The 15867-nt window shown below is 43.4% G+C and overlaps 1 protein-coding gene across 4 annotated transcripts in view; it reads left to right on the forward strand.

Annotated features, from left to right (window-relative positions):
- NFIB (nuclear factor I B) overlaps positions 1-15867 on the forward strand; it is an 870278-nt gene that overhangs the window by 223877 nt on the left and 630534 nt on the right. The window lies entirely within an intron of this gene.

Here is a 15867-nt window from a genome sequence, read left to right on the forward strand (position 1 = left end):
TGGTGATTGCAAGAATTGTATATATAATATTACAGAATAGTGCTCTGGACGGACACAATGGATCTCCACCTGACTGGTCATTCTAAGTATGTTCTGTACTAACTTCATCATCAGTACAGTCTATTTTGCCGGAACCCTCACAGGTGGAGCAACGTAAACGTGTTGTACAAGAGGTTGAAGGAGGCACCGTGGCCATGGTTATTATGGAAGACACCACGGTGGATACCAAGCGGCAGCATACGCATGGGAAGCGTAAAAGGTCACGTTGGAAACAAAATAAAAAGAGGAAGGAAAGGAAAAAGAAAGCACCACTGCCCACCTCCAAATCTACTTTCCCGGAAGGCTCCAGAAAGAAGGCAGTAGCATAGGCTAAATCCTGCACAAACTATCTTGTTGTATTATTACGGAAAATGGATACTGAAAGGGTGCAGAAGACGGAGACTGACACAGAGGTGGCATGGTGCTTGGTAAAGACTTGCATTTTTTATGAAAAGAGAGAGAAAGGCCTATCTGTACCTATTTCTACAAGGGGTTTCCCTGCCTGAACTAAAGACTAAAAAGGTTCTGTCAGAATGTACGTTTAGCTTAAGAATGACTCCCTTCCCCTGGTTGAAAGTCTCCTCAAAGAAATAAAACAAGCTCAACAACCATTCTCCTCTTGGGCCATTGATGTATCGGGGAATGCCTCCCTTCCACTACTTGAAAAGGTCTTTTAGCACTTTGTAGTTAAAGGCCAAGGGGGCTGGAAGATTAATCTTACTTTCGCCACTTTACATCAGGAGGATGACTGCCTCCTCCTGATGCTTCTCATTATAACGTGCAAAAGGGTCTCATGCAGAATAGATGTGACCAGGGAGTTTGGGCTGGACTGCCACTTTTGGGGTGTGACCATGCCTGATATGCATATGGGTTTCCCCCTTTTGCAATGTCATGGCAGGTGAAGAATGATGGTCTGCGGGGTTGCCCAGAGCAATGTGAGAGGTTAAGATTCTAAACCTTCCAGCCATCACCTCTTTGGTTTTGCTGTAGTCACTCCAAGTGGGACGGGTAGGCCCAGACGTGGGTCCTTTGCATGCTGGGCCTAGAGATCCAAGCTACTCCTCACTGATGAGGCCCGATGAGGCTGAAACATGTCTGGGGATGCTTGTGGTCTCGTGCTGAAGGGATGTGACCAAGCAGTTATGGCTGGACTGCCCCTTTCGAGGTGGGATCAAGCCTGATTTGCATATGGCTTTTCTCCTTTTGTAATGGCTTGAGAGGCAAAGAGCGATGGTCTAGACGGTTGATCAGAGCAATACCATTCTAAACCTTCCAGCCTTCACCTATTTTGTTTTGCTCATTATAATGTGCCAGTCACACTAGAGCCAGGGGGAATGACTCCCTTCCCCTGGACACTCCAGTGTCTCCTTTGTTTTAAAAACATATAAAGTTCAAGCTGTGAGTGAGTCCTCAACCATGGTTCTTATTCTTTGAGTCAATACACCTGCTTCACTAACCTGCCAAGTACTGCCACGAGGAAGATGACTTGTATTATTCTCTTGTTTAGGGTTATTGACCCTAGTTTCTCTTATTATTCTTGAGTATGGGATCTTCACCCTTCTCTGAAGGTCAGTGAAATTCCCCCATCTACTGACACAAAGAAGAGGAGGTTTCAGGTAGGTCTGGCGTACATGAGAGCGAATCTGGGTGTCCCAACTATTGGGCCAAAGGGAGAGTCTTTAATGCCTGACTCCCTTCGAACCCCAAGTCCTCTACGGGTCACTGGTACCTCCCTTTACCTTCACAGGGATTTCGGTATGTCGCTGGGGGTTCCATGGACAAGTGTTTGCCTCTCTGCTGCTTCGGGCTTCTCTCCACTCCATCAACAAAGGGTGCAGCTTCCCACTGTGTGGCCAAGATTCTTGGCTGTTCTCTGTGCGACAGCAGCGTGGCATCCCTCTCTGCAGCTTGGGTTAGTTGGATTTCTCTCTGCATCGCAAACATCAGAGCGGTACTTGCACGGTTCAGCTTCCTTCTGGCCTTAGGGACCACTTCTGCAGGACCCGAAAAGAAAGGCTGCAGTGGTTCCACAGTGTCCTCCGCGCTGCTCCTTCTCTGGTCCCCCAAGCTGCTTTGAAACTCCTGCACCTGAGAGTTTCCAGAGCTGCTGCATGTATCGGCAGGTGTTGTCAGGTATCTTTGTCCCTCTTTGGTTTTTATACAATGAGTCTCCTTCCCAATCGGCTTGTTGTATAAGTCCTTCATCTCTTTTGTTGTTTTGATCTTGATACGCAAGCGTGGCCACCTCGTACTAGTACTTGTGTGGCAATTGAGTGTCATGTTTCCTACACTCTTCCTCATCCTAGTACTTTCAGGTCCCCTATAGATCTCAACCTAATAGCATTACATAGGTTTACTTTCTAAGAAGAGTTTATTCGAGGAAGGAGAGGTTAGAATGGATGGGTGGTGTTACTGCTTCAAGGGCTGTACCTTAGACGGTCGCACTCATCCCTAGAGGGGAAGTCCCTCCCCATGAGATCCTCCTGGATTGTACCACCCCCAGTGGGACTATCGGGTAACGGCCTCACTTCCCTAGCCTCATAGAAAGGGGCTCTCCCTCGGAGAGAAGTGATGACATCTAATAAATCCTCACAATACGATCTGGCTGTTGCAGCCAAAACTGCAAAGGAATCTCTAGTTACACCGATTCATGACATTCGGTTGAGGGATAAGTGGTTGCAATCTGAGAATAAAGACTGCCGCTAGCCCGCTGGTGGAAGCCTCTGCAGTTATAAACTCTCCAGTTGCAAATGACAAAAGTATACCATCGAGGGTGCGCCCATTAAACGTTACAACACAAAGAGCGTCAGAAACTACAGGGAGGAACGTGCATATACAAGGGCCCAGCTACTCTTTGACTGACTAGGATCGGGGGGATTGAGGCTCAGACCATGGCATTCCCAGAGACATTTTGCAGTGTGGACGGCTAGGGAAAACTATAACAATTGTGGAGTTCTTTACTTCATCAGACAGTCCTTTTTTGAACCCAGTTAAAGTGTATGAGTGGCTGCATTTTGTGCCTCAGTTGAAAACCATTACCACAGCGGATATTGAGGCTGTCGAATTAGCTGACCAGTATAGCACCTGCAACTGGGCCTTGGTACAATTTGTATCAAAAGGTATTATTCCTCATTATGCTTCCTTTTTTAAATTAACATTTGAGATTATTATTTGTAGGAAATATCTCAGTCAGAAAAGTCCCTTAGGGATTCTGATGTGTGTGTTTTTGCAAATAAGGTGAATTTGGAATATCCTGCTTCTTAAAGGCTTAGCTCGCTGAATGCTCAGTTGAATGTTAAGTGTAATGTGCAATACGCGCAGGAGGATGGTCAGTGGATTTTGGTACCATTACGTGTGCTATCTCATTGACGTAGTCATTCATGTAATATCTGCTGCTTCCTTTCCTGGAACACAAGAGGTTTTCGCTCTTTTTTATCTAACACCGATGCACTCTCTTTTTTCACTCATAGCAATATCGTTGTGCTCCAGGGAGCCTGGCTGCGTGATGGATATGCGATTGATGGCTATAAGGTGATATGAAGACATGCCAACAGTTCAGGAAAGGGTAGACCATCAGGGGGAGGGGGCCTTTGTATAGGTGCTAACACGTATTTTGACTTAAAGTAGTTTAAAAGGAATGATGTTCTAGCTTATGTTTTGTGTGCTGCATTGACTGGCCTGGATCCCTCCCTTGATGGAAATATTGTTGATTAATGTATGTGATCCGCCAGGAGGAAAATTTACTTCCCAGAGCTGTATGTATTTAGAACATATTATAATGGATTGTACCACATTACATCCTAAGGCACGCTTGTTAGTAGCAGGTGATTGTAACTCTTATTGTGATCAGGCTTATTCGAGTGACTTAGACGTAGATCAGCACTGCATGGCTAACGATGCCATGGCTAAAAGGAAATACTGGAAATCTTACCTGGAAGTATAGAAGCCCACAAGTCTGCAATGGCGTAGAAATGGCTTGAATTTTTATACGGTTTTGAATTGGATTTTTTAACCCCCTGCCACGTACGGGTGTGGGTGGACTTGATAGTATACAGTGATATTGACGAATTCAGAATAACGCATCACTTTTGTTAACACATTTTTAATAACGAAAAATTATCACATTTTTGGGTAAATGTATATGTGGGGGGTGGTAAGGTAGTAAACCAAGGGTTTGGGCTGGCGTAATAACTCTAGGGAAACAGGGTTTGGGGGGATCCCATTAAATTGAAAAACAAAACAAAAATAAATCGATATGTTTTCATTATTTTTAATTCACTTAAAAAAAATCGTTCTTTTTGGATTTGTTATCACATGGAACTTGATATGTGACGGAAAGGGAAAGTTTCATCTAGGATGGACTATATGTTCATGGGAACACGTTTGTTGCAACTTCCAACATTTACTGGAAGTTTGTTGCTACATATGAAATGTTTAGTACTCCATTAAGTGCCCACTCTATATTATGCCTGACTTTTGGGCTGGGAAAAGCGAGGAAGTATCTAGCAACTCGGCCAAATATCATGGTTAACTCTCAGGGTAATGGACTTGTTTGGACAGAGGCTAACATTGACAGATTTAGTTTTAAATTGCTGAATAATCCGGCCTTTATGCCAGAATCGCCTGTCTGTGATCAGATGGATATTTATACTGAGTTAAACAGTGTGTTGAAATCATCTATGAAGACGAAAGTTGTCACATATAGTCACAATGGTCGTTACAATATATATGATGGCACGACTACTAGAGGGAAAAAATTGGTTCGCTCATTTCTTGGACAGATCAAAAGATCTAGAAAACGCAATCATGTTGATAAACAGTTGTTGATAGCACAACCGTGTACGAAATATAAAAATTGGTCATACAAGCATGTTGTGTGCAATGCAAACTGGCAGTCAATATTTGGTATGTTAAGATTGCATGATAATAAAATGTTTTGAGAATTATATTGTAAGAGCCTTATCGTGGAACGTCGATGGACTTGAAACCCATTTCGTAAGCCATTTGGGAGACATATATAAAGAAGGTCTATTGTTATAAATTTGGAAACATGAACGAAGGCGAGAGCCTAATTATTCATGGCAATGATAAAATGTGTTTCGATGTAGGGGACATTTTGAATGTAATTAAGGGTCTTAAAGCATCAAGAGCGCCTGGCCCAGATGGGATTACTAATGTTGTAATCAAGAGGGCTCCACTCTACTGGACTCTACTGTTGTATAGGACCTTTCTATCAATATGGAGAGCTGGTGTTAATCCACCAAGTTGGAGGAAATCCATTCTGGTGCCAGGGTTTAAAAGGAGGCTGAGGACTGCCCCTCAAAATGATCACCTTCTTGCATTGATGGGTTCCAGATGCAACGTTTTCTCTTCTCTATTGAGTAAACTGGATAGATGGCCTGAGGATAATCGTGTAGGGATGCAACAGACTGGTTTTTAGATGTGGTCTTACTACTGTCCATAATATTTGGACACTACATTACATGATTGCGGATACTTACCGGAATGTTAATACTAAGCTGGTCATGTGTTTTATAGAATATGCTGGGGCATTCCATTGCCTAGGGCGCCCTAGATTATGGAATAAGCTTAAAAGGTGGGGTATTGATCCTGCCATTCTACAATTAAGCACATGTGCCGTGATACTTCAGTGGTTGTTTGCTTGGATTGGGGGGAATTGTCTCTGAATCAATCGACAACAATCACGGCCTTAAACAGGGCTGGGTGTTGGCGGCTTCCCTTATAATGTCACTGACATGGATCATTTACTTAAGAACTGTCGCAATTTTCCTCCAAAATTCGGAAGTGAAATTAAATCGTGGCTTTCGTATGCTGACGACCCTGTGATTTTAAACCGTACACCAATTGGATTACAAGGCTCGCTAGAAGCTCTTTATGCATACGCTGTTAGTAATAATGTAGAGATCAATTTGATAAAAAGGAAGGTAATGATTATTGGCCGTGAAGGACATAGACGTCAAGGCCATGATTTTAATATTTTAATATTTATATTTTGTATTATTTGTATTGTGATTATTGATTGTATAGTCTAAAAGGTTTTTTTATAACCATATGCAGTAAATAAAAAATGTTTATACAGATTTTTCTTCAGATTGTCTTGTTGGTTTATCATGTGATGTGTGTACCTTCCTAATTAGGCCTACAAAACAGGGTTTTATTTTCAGTACACAAAAGACACACATTTACAAATAATTGCACCTTGCTGTATGACAAGAGCTAGGAAAGAATGTAGAAAATGCAAACTGTGCTCAAATCCCAGTGACATCAATTCAAACAAAGTGTGTCATCCTGACATCTCCTTGACTTCATTACAATTATGGCATTGCAGGTGAAAACGGTGGTAATGCTGCAGTAGTATAATTAGTGCTGGATTACTGTTGTATTACTACACTGCAGTTCTACAGGTTTGGTGGTGAGGTGGAGGATTTACCTCCAGAAAAATCTAGAGGTAAATCCACCACCTTAATGCCAAAAATCAGTAAAACTGGCAGGATAACTGCCGGCGGAATGACCGCTGGATGTAATTCCGCAGCAATCCCCATGGAGTCCTATGGACTCCAAAAATGGGAATTCAGACCCCCCTACCACCACTTGTAATCTCACAGTAAAGCTGCACCACCAAGTGGCAGTAACGGTAATCGAGAATGGCGATAATTTGGTGTATTTACTGCTGAATTACCACCAAACTCATAATGAGGACCATAGTGCAAAACATGTCAAAATTCCCAGTCATTATCCCTGAACATTTTATAATGATCAGTCTCTGAAAGTGGTTCAGCTCTCAGGGTACACTCTTAATAGTGATCATTGGTACATTGCCGGTAAGATGGCATAGTGAGCTAAGCGCTCGCTCCTGATACCTGTGCACAGCCTGGTGTGGCAGGTCTGAATCCCAGCAGGGACAACCCAGCCTTTCATCCTTCTGAGGTCGATAAATTGAATACCACTCTGTGGGCTAATAATGTCTTCTGTTATTTCAGAGCTCTGAGACCAATGGGTGTGTAAGCGTTAAATATAAAATACATTATTTTTATTGCACACCACAAAGACATTTGTTCAAGGTCACGTCTCTTGCAAATCAAAGCCCTCTTCTAATCTGAGTCAGTGATCCGATATCTGCACCTTCTTGGTAACCTCTAACCCTTATTCTCCATCTATACTATAGTATGTGTACCATTCTCGTTGCTTCCAGTCTATATCTGATCCATGCATTTTTACTTGAACGTTATGTGAGCCGAATAATCTGAGTTCTGTGTCTATACTGGGCGTTGTGTACCTTAGTCATACGGATACTGACCTGTGCCCTTCATCTATACTGCAGCCCAAATGCCTTCCTTGTGGCTACTATTGTTAAAATGTCTCCTGTACCCAGCAAATACTGGCCAGGAAGTATCCATAATTTATCATTCTCGTTGCAGCATGAATCAAGGGTATTCAAATGCTTATTTCAAGGGCTACTAGGCTAATATATCAATAATGTGATTGTTACCAAAGGGGCGTGGGGTGCAAATAAAGATTCTTGGTTCCCTTCATTGTTCTGGTTTAGATGGGGTCCCAGAGTTGCTTGTGTCCTAGGATGCAACATTCTTTAAGAATGCCCTGTGGGCAAAGCAAACTGAAATCTATTGCAAAACCACTAGTGGGGGTTCTTGGTACACACTGAGCCAGTGCTTTAAATGGGATGCTAAATTGAGGAGGTGCTGTCGTTGTGGCATGGCCTAATGCCACGCCCTTAAGACCATGCCCCCTAATGTGAGCCGCCCCTTGCCTAAGGAGCAGGAGAGCTGGGATGCACTGGCACTATTACCCTGCAGGCAACCCTTTAAACCACACAGCTCCTTGAGTGAAAGATCTGCCTGCTGCATGATGGCTGGAGTGCCTGGACTCTCCTTTTGTTTCTTAAAAGAGTCATCACGCCCTTTAACCTCACAGATCCTGCTGCAGGCAGCCCATTTAGCGAAAGGCCATGGGCATGATAGACTGCAGGTTTCAGTACTTTGGTTTAGAAAAAAGAAAGGGCTGTGCCTTTTCTTTTTTCTAATCCTAAATGCTGACACCAGCTGGCAGCCCTTTAACCGTGCAGCGCTTTGGCTACACGGGCTGCCTGAGGTGTCAGCATAGCTGGGGATAGTCGGGGTTAGCCATGGTATGGCCCCGGCTCAGGAGCCCTTTTTGGAGACTTCCGGGGCTTAGCCCTGGCCCACTTAAATCCCTGCACTTAGCCATAATTGCAAAGTGGGGTCATGCCACACGGATGACACCTTCAGTCCGTTTTTGCTTTCATGTCCGTGGCTTATAGTTTTGTTTTTCCCATTAACCTAAAGACGCACGACAAATCCAAATCCAAAGGTGCAAAGTGCTGTTGTTGCAAGAATTGGTGAGTGTTACCCGTGACACGTGCGTCAGTCCCGCCGAGCGAAGCAGTGCGCTACTGTCATGTAAGCACAGCTGAGCGGCGCACATGAGAGGTCACCCGAGGGGCATCTGGGATGCGAATGAGGACCGGGTTCACACACGAATTGATTTGACAGTTAAAGAAGAACAACGCATTTTCATGCATCTAAATCGAAAACATTTAACTTTGGGATTACATTGTGGACGCCTTTCAAATTCTGAAGAGGGTGTACTGTGTGAAATGCAACTTGACTTCAGGGAAGTGCTTGTGATAAAGCTCTTCGCTGCTAGTTGTACACCGGGGATTTCGACTGTTTTAATTCCTTACGCACGAGACACACTCACAGTCAGCATGTTAGATTAACTCAATGATTATTTTCACTATGTGCTTAGGGCGCCATCTGCCGGAGGCAAGCTTTAATTGCAGCCATTGCTGTTCGCTTCTTAGGTATAACATTTGTTTTCGGATGGAAAACATGTTTAGCGATATTCAGTAGGCAGGGGCGCTTCTAGAATGTGCCTGGTCCTGCGTAACAAAAGTGTTCCGTCACGCCCTCCCGATTTGCATATGTATGATCATCACCAAAAGTGTCGTCATGTTGCTTACACTCCCATGGCAGTTCCCCATAGTTATAAAAGACATTTACATTTTCAGTTTGGGCTATTAAGTTCTACCTATTCTCCAAAACGATTGCATTAGAGTACAGATAGGGAGAAATGGCATATGAGGAGGGACACAAAGCTTGTATGGGTTGTTTGGTTATTTGCCCACCCATTGACTGCCCAGGGCCAATCTAATCCCTATGGCCATTCCCACCAAGTTCCTACCACTCCCGCCCAAAACACCTCCCCATGTGAACTCGTTCATATCTCTTTAATCAACCCTTAGCATTAAACTTTGCAAAGTGCCTGCCAGTATTTTTTCAAAGCAGCCTTCGGAGAGTTCATGACTTAAGTGCAGCTATATTTGATCAAGGATAGGCGCCCCCTACCGCGCAAACCCTGGGGAAGTAACTGAGCAAGTGAACAAGGGAGAGGGGGTAACGCGGGGCAAACTGCTAGAAGAATCAAGCAAGGTAAGTAACCATCAATATGAAAGCCCAAATGAGGGGATAGGCCAGGACAAGGATAATAGAACATCTAATAATCTTTATTGTTCACATATTAAATCACATAACATATGGTGCTGAATCCATGGTAAAACAGCATAAAAACAGACAATAAATATGGAATATGTACAGATAAAGTGCATGTCGCCCACCTGAGCTCCCTGCAATGCAGGATGAATACAAGGTGCAACGTGCAATCGCCCCCCAAGAGAAAAGAGGAGAAACAGTCTTGCAGGAGGGTCAAAGCAAATTAAAAGAAAGGGGGGAAGAGAGGGACGGGGAGCATAAAGGTAAAGAGAAGGATACCTTGATAGGGTCCTAATCCTAACCCCGATCTCAAACTGCCTGCACAGTCCAAAGATCAATTCTAAGTCTGGCTGCAACTATTCCAACAATTAAGAATAGAAGATAAAGAAACTAAGAAAATACAAAATGTGTTAAATGACAACACCTCTCCAATATCGTGTTCTAAAGTGGCAGAAATTATTTTTACAACTTAATGGACAGGCTTGCAGTGCAAAATTAATTAAAGGTGCAACCTGCAGTGCTAGTCACTATTTCGACCTAAACAGTCAACCACCGGTACCTAGTGTGACTTCCACCGTTCTCATGTGCCACACTGGTATCACAATCAGGTAGTTTTCGATGACCTCCAAAAATGTCTAAGACATCTGTCTCCTTTGGAAAAAGAGAGAGATGGCTTGACAGTCTTCCTCAGGACAGGACAGAAATGGTTATGAGAATATGGGAACAGCAATGGATTTGTATGGTCAACGGATAGACATCTTGAAATTAGTCCATGTGTCCTTCCATGGCCAAATTCTTCTTCTGTATTTGTGTATAATCCATGCGTTCCTTCTTTATCCAATTCATCATTTTTGTAATGGGAAAAGATCAGCTCCTTCTGGGTAAAAATTCACAGGAAAGAGGGGACCCCTCAGTACTGGGGTTATAGTCTTGATGGAATAAGGTTCACTTCATTGGTAGAAGAGTTCAATCTTGCTTCCACCAGCTAGGTGACTGCTGGCTTGCTCGAGATGAAGGAAAAATGCATCTGCTGCGAGGGGCACTCGCTCGCTCAATTGCGTGCGTCGGAGTCCAGGACCGTGTGTAGGTCTGTGTGTAGAATGGTCCGGCGGCCCTCGCGTACATCCGGGATGTTCGGAAACTGCAGCTATAAGCACGCTACTAGTGTTATAAAAATGTCTATAACAGGTCTGCCTTCAGCCACAAAATGTATAAGCACTACGCGTGTCTTTCACTGAAGTCCTGTTAAAAACAAGCATTGGAAAAACCAACAGTTTTGGCTTGTGTATAAGTATTAGGCATTTGCCAGGAACTGCTATTAGAAGCCCAGGCCTTCGCACCATTTTGTACCTACTAGCATCAACAGCCTTTTAATACCACTAAGGCAGTGCCTGGTAAGTGCCTTTCCTATGCCTGCACAAAATCCCAAAATATTGGCATTGCCAATGCTTGTTTTCCATTCAGATGGCCCTGCTGGTCATTCCATCAGCAGTCAATGCCATCTAAGCCATGACATCGGACCTAAGCCTTGATTCATCGGCTGTAGGGAAGCACCTGCACATCATGAAGGTGCACACATTGTATAGTTCTGCCCCCCTCACTAAAAGGCCAAAATGCGCTATGAACCCACCACATTGAGGACAACTGTATTCAAATTGGAAACACACACAGTTCCCTTTTATGTATCTTTTTGTCATCGTGTTTAATAGCATAGATGTTTGCATTTGCCCCAATAGAGGTGATCGTTTCATAGTTGACTGTGATTTGTGATAAGTTTGCAAGACAAGCACTTCATCTTGTTTGTATCACTCAGATAAAGTGTGCACTGCATTGTACTTTCGAGTTACCATTTAATGAGTAATTAGCAGTGATGTGATTGCACCAGAGTGCCTTGTGATCTTGTGCAAAACTGCTCTGAGAATGTGTCTTCACTTGCAGTGACCTTCTTGATAAATTAAAATATCAGTAATTAATGTATGTATTGATGGCGCAAACACAATTATCCAGACTTACAATTGAATTATATTCAGAAATTATAATTTTTTTCAACCCACTCCCCTCCAATAACTTGCGTGATTAACCCCAAAACACTTTTTTTTTTTTTGGAGATGAGGAAGCAAGACTATACACTTCTGGGCTGTGAAATCTGCCAACTTCAGTAGATCAAAGGAGGTGACAGCTCTGTCACTGGCAGAAGCAGACCTCGGTGAAGCCATTACGCAGAGACGAAAGCATGTAAAAGGACCATCACTTGAGCAAGTGCTGACCTTTTCTTCTCAGGCCTGCCCTGATCGCAGGTTTCGTGACACGTTTCCGTCTTCGAGAGTTGCTTGTTTTTTTGCGTGCCACACCCGCAAATCGCAGGTCCATTGCCAGTTCTAAGGCACTTACATCACAGGTGCAAAAAGAGTTTTTGCTTCTCCAAGACAGAAGGAAAAGTTGCATTACAAGATGTTTCTGTGGCAAAGGCAAACGCTCTGTGTTGTGCAATGTAGGAATGGTCACTATTAGTATTACAACACAGCGAAGCTTGCAATGTCTATATGAAAGCTCGTACATAATAATCTTACTACAGGTCGAGGCATTTTATACGAATTACATCACTATTCGTATTGCAGTGGAGTTGTGACATGACAATAGCTGCTGCCAGAGCCAACACACTGTGAAAGGCAGCTCTCAGCAGAATTCCAACTGCTACTTAAACATCGAATCAAGGCATTGGCAAGCTTTTGAGATTCCTTTCTTTTGAATTCCTTTTCATCAAGTTACAGTCATCTAATATAACAATATAATAAAAGGCCAGATGTATGTTTGTTCGCTGGAGTCCTAGCTCTGCCTGTTGTCTCCGCTAGAGGGTGCTGCTGCCTCAGGACATATAGAGGCAATGCCAATTCGCATAGCTTCGCCTGTTGTCACCGCTCGAAGGAGCTGTTGTTTTAGGACATATAGTGGTCCTACTTTGCTAATGAAAGCCTGCACTTTGGCCCGTCTACGTGCTTCCACACTAGTTAATATATACATGTGGAGACATTTATGGTTGTAAATTTGCTTAGTGTACTTATGCATTTTTACCACAAGACAGCATGACTCTATTTTCATGCTAGCTCATCTTCTAAGCCCGCTTTTAAATGGATCATTTTATTAAAATGCTTAAAATACGTCTTATATTGCCATATTTTTGCAACCCTTCAGACCCTGAATGTATTCAACATATCAGCAACTGAAGCCTTACTCACATCAGACCGATCAAGAGAACAAGTATTAAAGCAGATCATGGTATGCCCTTGCATTATAAGGAATAAAATACCCCTGGTTGCTGGTTGAAAGGATATATTGCAAGTCACCTTGGAGTTCAGCGACCTTATAATGAAACCTAGTGTATTTGGCCAGGGAACAGCTCAGTGACCTGCACTATCCTTGCAATGTACAGAAGGGGGCCATTTAGCCCATGTATTGCATCCTACTAGTGATATTAATACTCACCAGTAATAAGAAAATAATATCACTATTTTAACTGTAGACACGTATTATAGTTTGTTTGTGACGTCACAGTGCTGTTGCTCGGGCCAGCATAGAGCAGAATTTCGGCTGCCACCGGAGCACTTTACTCAATGCATGGCCGGCTTTTGAGATTCCTTTACTTGCAAAATAGCTTTCTGTCACGCCTCAAAAGCATTAATTGACAAGGAACTGCATACTGTTGCATGTTTATTGTACAATTCTGGTGTTTAATACAGGAGAACACAAATCTAACTACGTGCCATCATTTATTTTAAACCACAAAATGTCATTTAAATGTATTGCATTAAACTGCATAAAACATTTTTGGAATTCATTCCAAGCTGCATAGCAATGTTTTATTCTCCTCCAAACTGACTGTGCATTGTTTATACGTATCAACAAATGGAAGATCTCTTGCATTAGAGTAAGCAAGAGGCCAAGTATTAGAAGGGAAGATAGTTCACCAGGAGCACACATTCAAATTAAAGTGGGCTCCGTTCATTGAATTTCTCAATTACAACCCTCCGATAGTTGGAATTCAACACTTTGATCACAATTCAAATGTTCCTAAACCTCCATCAACTTGATTTTTACCCTCTCTCCACATGTTTCTGTAATGTTTTTTTTTTACATGTCTTTTATGTTGTTGATCAGCTTATTGAAGTATTATAATCACTTGCTGTTGTTCAACAAGTTTATATTTTGGCTAACATTAGCCATTCTATTTAACAATGCATTTAAATATTGTTATACATTTCTGCATATCTTATTGTATTTTTAAACTTCAATACAAAACATTAAATTTTTTTTAAAAAAGGGATGATTTATTTATTTCACTTATAAAGCGCACAGACAACCCTAGGGCATCGAGGCGCTGCTACAGATACATATCTTTTATATTCAGGTGGTAAATTATGCCTGAAGAGAAGAAATACGTTATTTACATTCAGATGGTATATTGTGCAGGATGAGAATAGGTACAGAAGGTCGGGGGGGTTTGAGAAAAGGCAACAATTAGGTCTGGGTCTGATGGTCTAGTCAAACTATTGGGTTTTGAGGGCTCTGCGGAATACCCAGTGTGACTGTTCCATGTTCCACTCTTAGTGTTGGGGGGGGGGGGTTTCCAATGTTTCACTGCGATGTAGGGAAAGCTTGAACCAGCAGCTTTAGCTCGCCTGACTTTAGGTAGGAGGAGGCGGTGGGCATAGGGTGTCCTGGTGGGTCTGATGGATTGGGCTTTGGAGATTTTCTGGGAGGGGTAGGGAGGGCTGTATTTGAAAGGCACTTATGAGTGATAGGGTTTTAAATATGATGCGTTCTCTGAAGGGCAGCCAATGTACTGCTCTTCTGGCTGCAGCGATGTATTCTTTTTTTGGAATGTTAAGGGCTGCTCGAAGGGCAATATTTTGTATAACTTGTAGTTTCTGTAGGTTTCTCGATGAGGTGCCTGCCAAGAGGACGTTACAGTAGTCTAGCCTCGAGCCAATGACTGCTTGGGCGATAGTAATGCAACTGTCTGTTGATGGGAAAGGTCTGCAGGCATTTAGAAGTTTGGTAGCATAAACTGCTGAGGAGGCGATAGCGCTCACTTGGCGAGTCATGGAGAGGGTGGAGTTAAGGTAGCCTCCTAGGGTCTGTACCGACACAAGATGGGATTAGGATGTTGTCAACAGGGAGTATTGTTCATTGAAGTACTTTAGCACTGCTGGGGGTCCGACTAGCAGGATTTCTGTCTTGTCCCCATTAAGGCACAGGCGGTTTGCCGCCATCCATGTCTGAATTGTGGAGTACGTGTCATTGAGGGTTTTAGAGTCAACCACATAGTTTCCTGTGAGTGGGAGGAGGATTTGAGTGTCATCGGCACAGTTGGTGTAGTCTATGCCGATGGAGTCAAAGATGTGAAATAGGGTCTTGTTGAAGATGTTGGATAGCGTGGGGGATATGCAAGAGCCTTGAGGTACCCAACATGAGATAGGGGGTGACAAAGCACTGGCGTTCTCTGCAAATACTTTCATGACTCCTTCTTCAAGAAACGAGGCGGTCAGGGAGGTAGCCTTAGGTGTAAAGTTGCAGAGGTAGTGAGATGGTGGCACAGGATTTTATGATCGACTAAGTCGAATCCTGCAGATAGATCCAAGAGGAGAAGTGCTTGCTTTCCCTTGTCCCTGATCTCATCCAGCAGTTTTTTTAGGTCCAGCAGGCAGATTCTCTGCCGTGGCCTGTGTGGAAGCCGGATTGTCGCATTCTGAGGATGTGGGTGGTTTCAAGGAAGTGCTGGACTTGCAGATAGGCCTCTCAATCTAGTATTTTCAGTAAGAAGGGGACTGTTGTAATGGGCCTATAGTTAGTTGGAGTTGGGTCTCTGTGATGCTGGAAATGCATCGGAGGGACATGTCCTCTGTATCCTTGTCCTTTACTGCCTTTTTATCGTGTGTTCTGTTGTATTTTCCGCGCAGGAGTTCATGTGGGACTCCTGGCGGTGCAGCTCTCTCTCTTTTGGTTTGGTGAACAGACCCATGGGATACCCTTACGGCACCCATGGGTGGGGGGTGCAAACCCTGTGCCCCTAGTGTATGTTTTTGGGCACCCGTGGGTGACCCGCAGAGCAGGGTATGGGCTGGTGGCAGCTCCATGCTGAATTTGACAGGTGCGCTGAGTATCCTCCATTTTGGGATACCCCGGCCCTGCCATTGGAATCAGTTGATTCCTGATGGAAAACAAGATGTCCCCTGTGGCCTCTTGCTTTCTACTACCTATTACCTTGTTTTCCCAAAGT

This window comes from Ambystoma mexicanum, chromosome 6p (genome assembly GCF_040938575.1).
Source record: "Ambystoma mexicanum isolate Mex_15411 chromosome 6p, UKY_AmexF1_1, whole genome shotgun sequence".
Lineage (NCBI taxonomy): Eukaryota > Metazoa > Chordata > Amphibia > Caudata > Ambystomatidae > Ambystoma > Ambystoma mexicanum.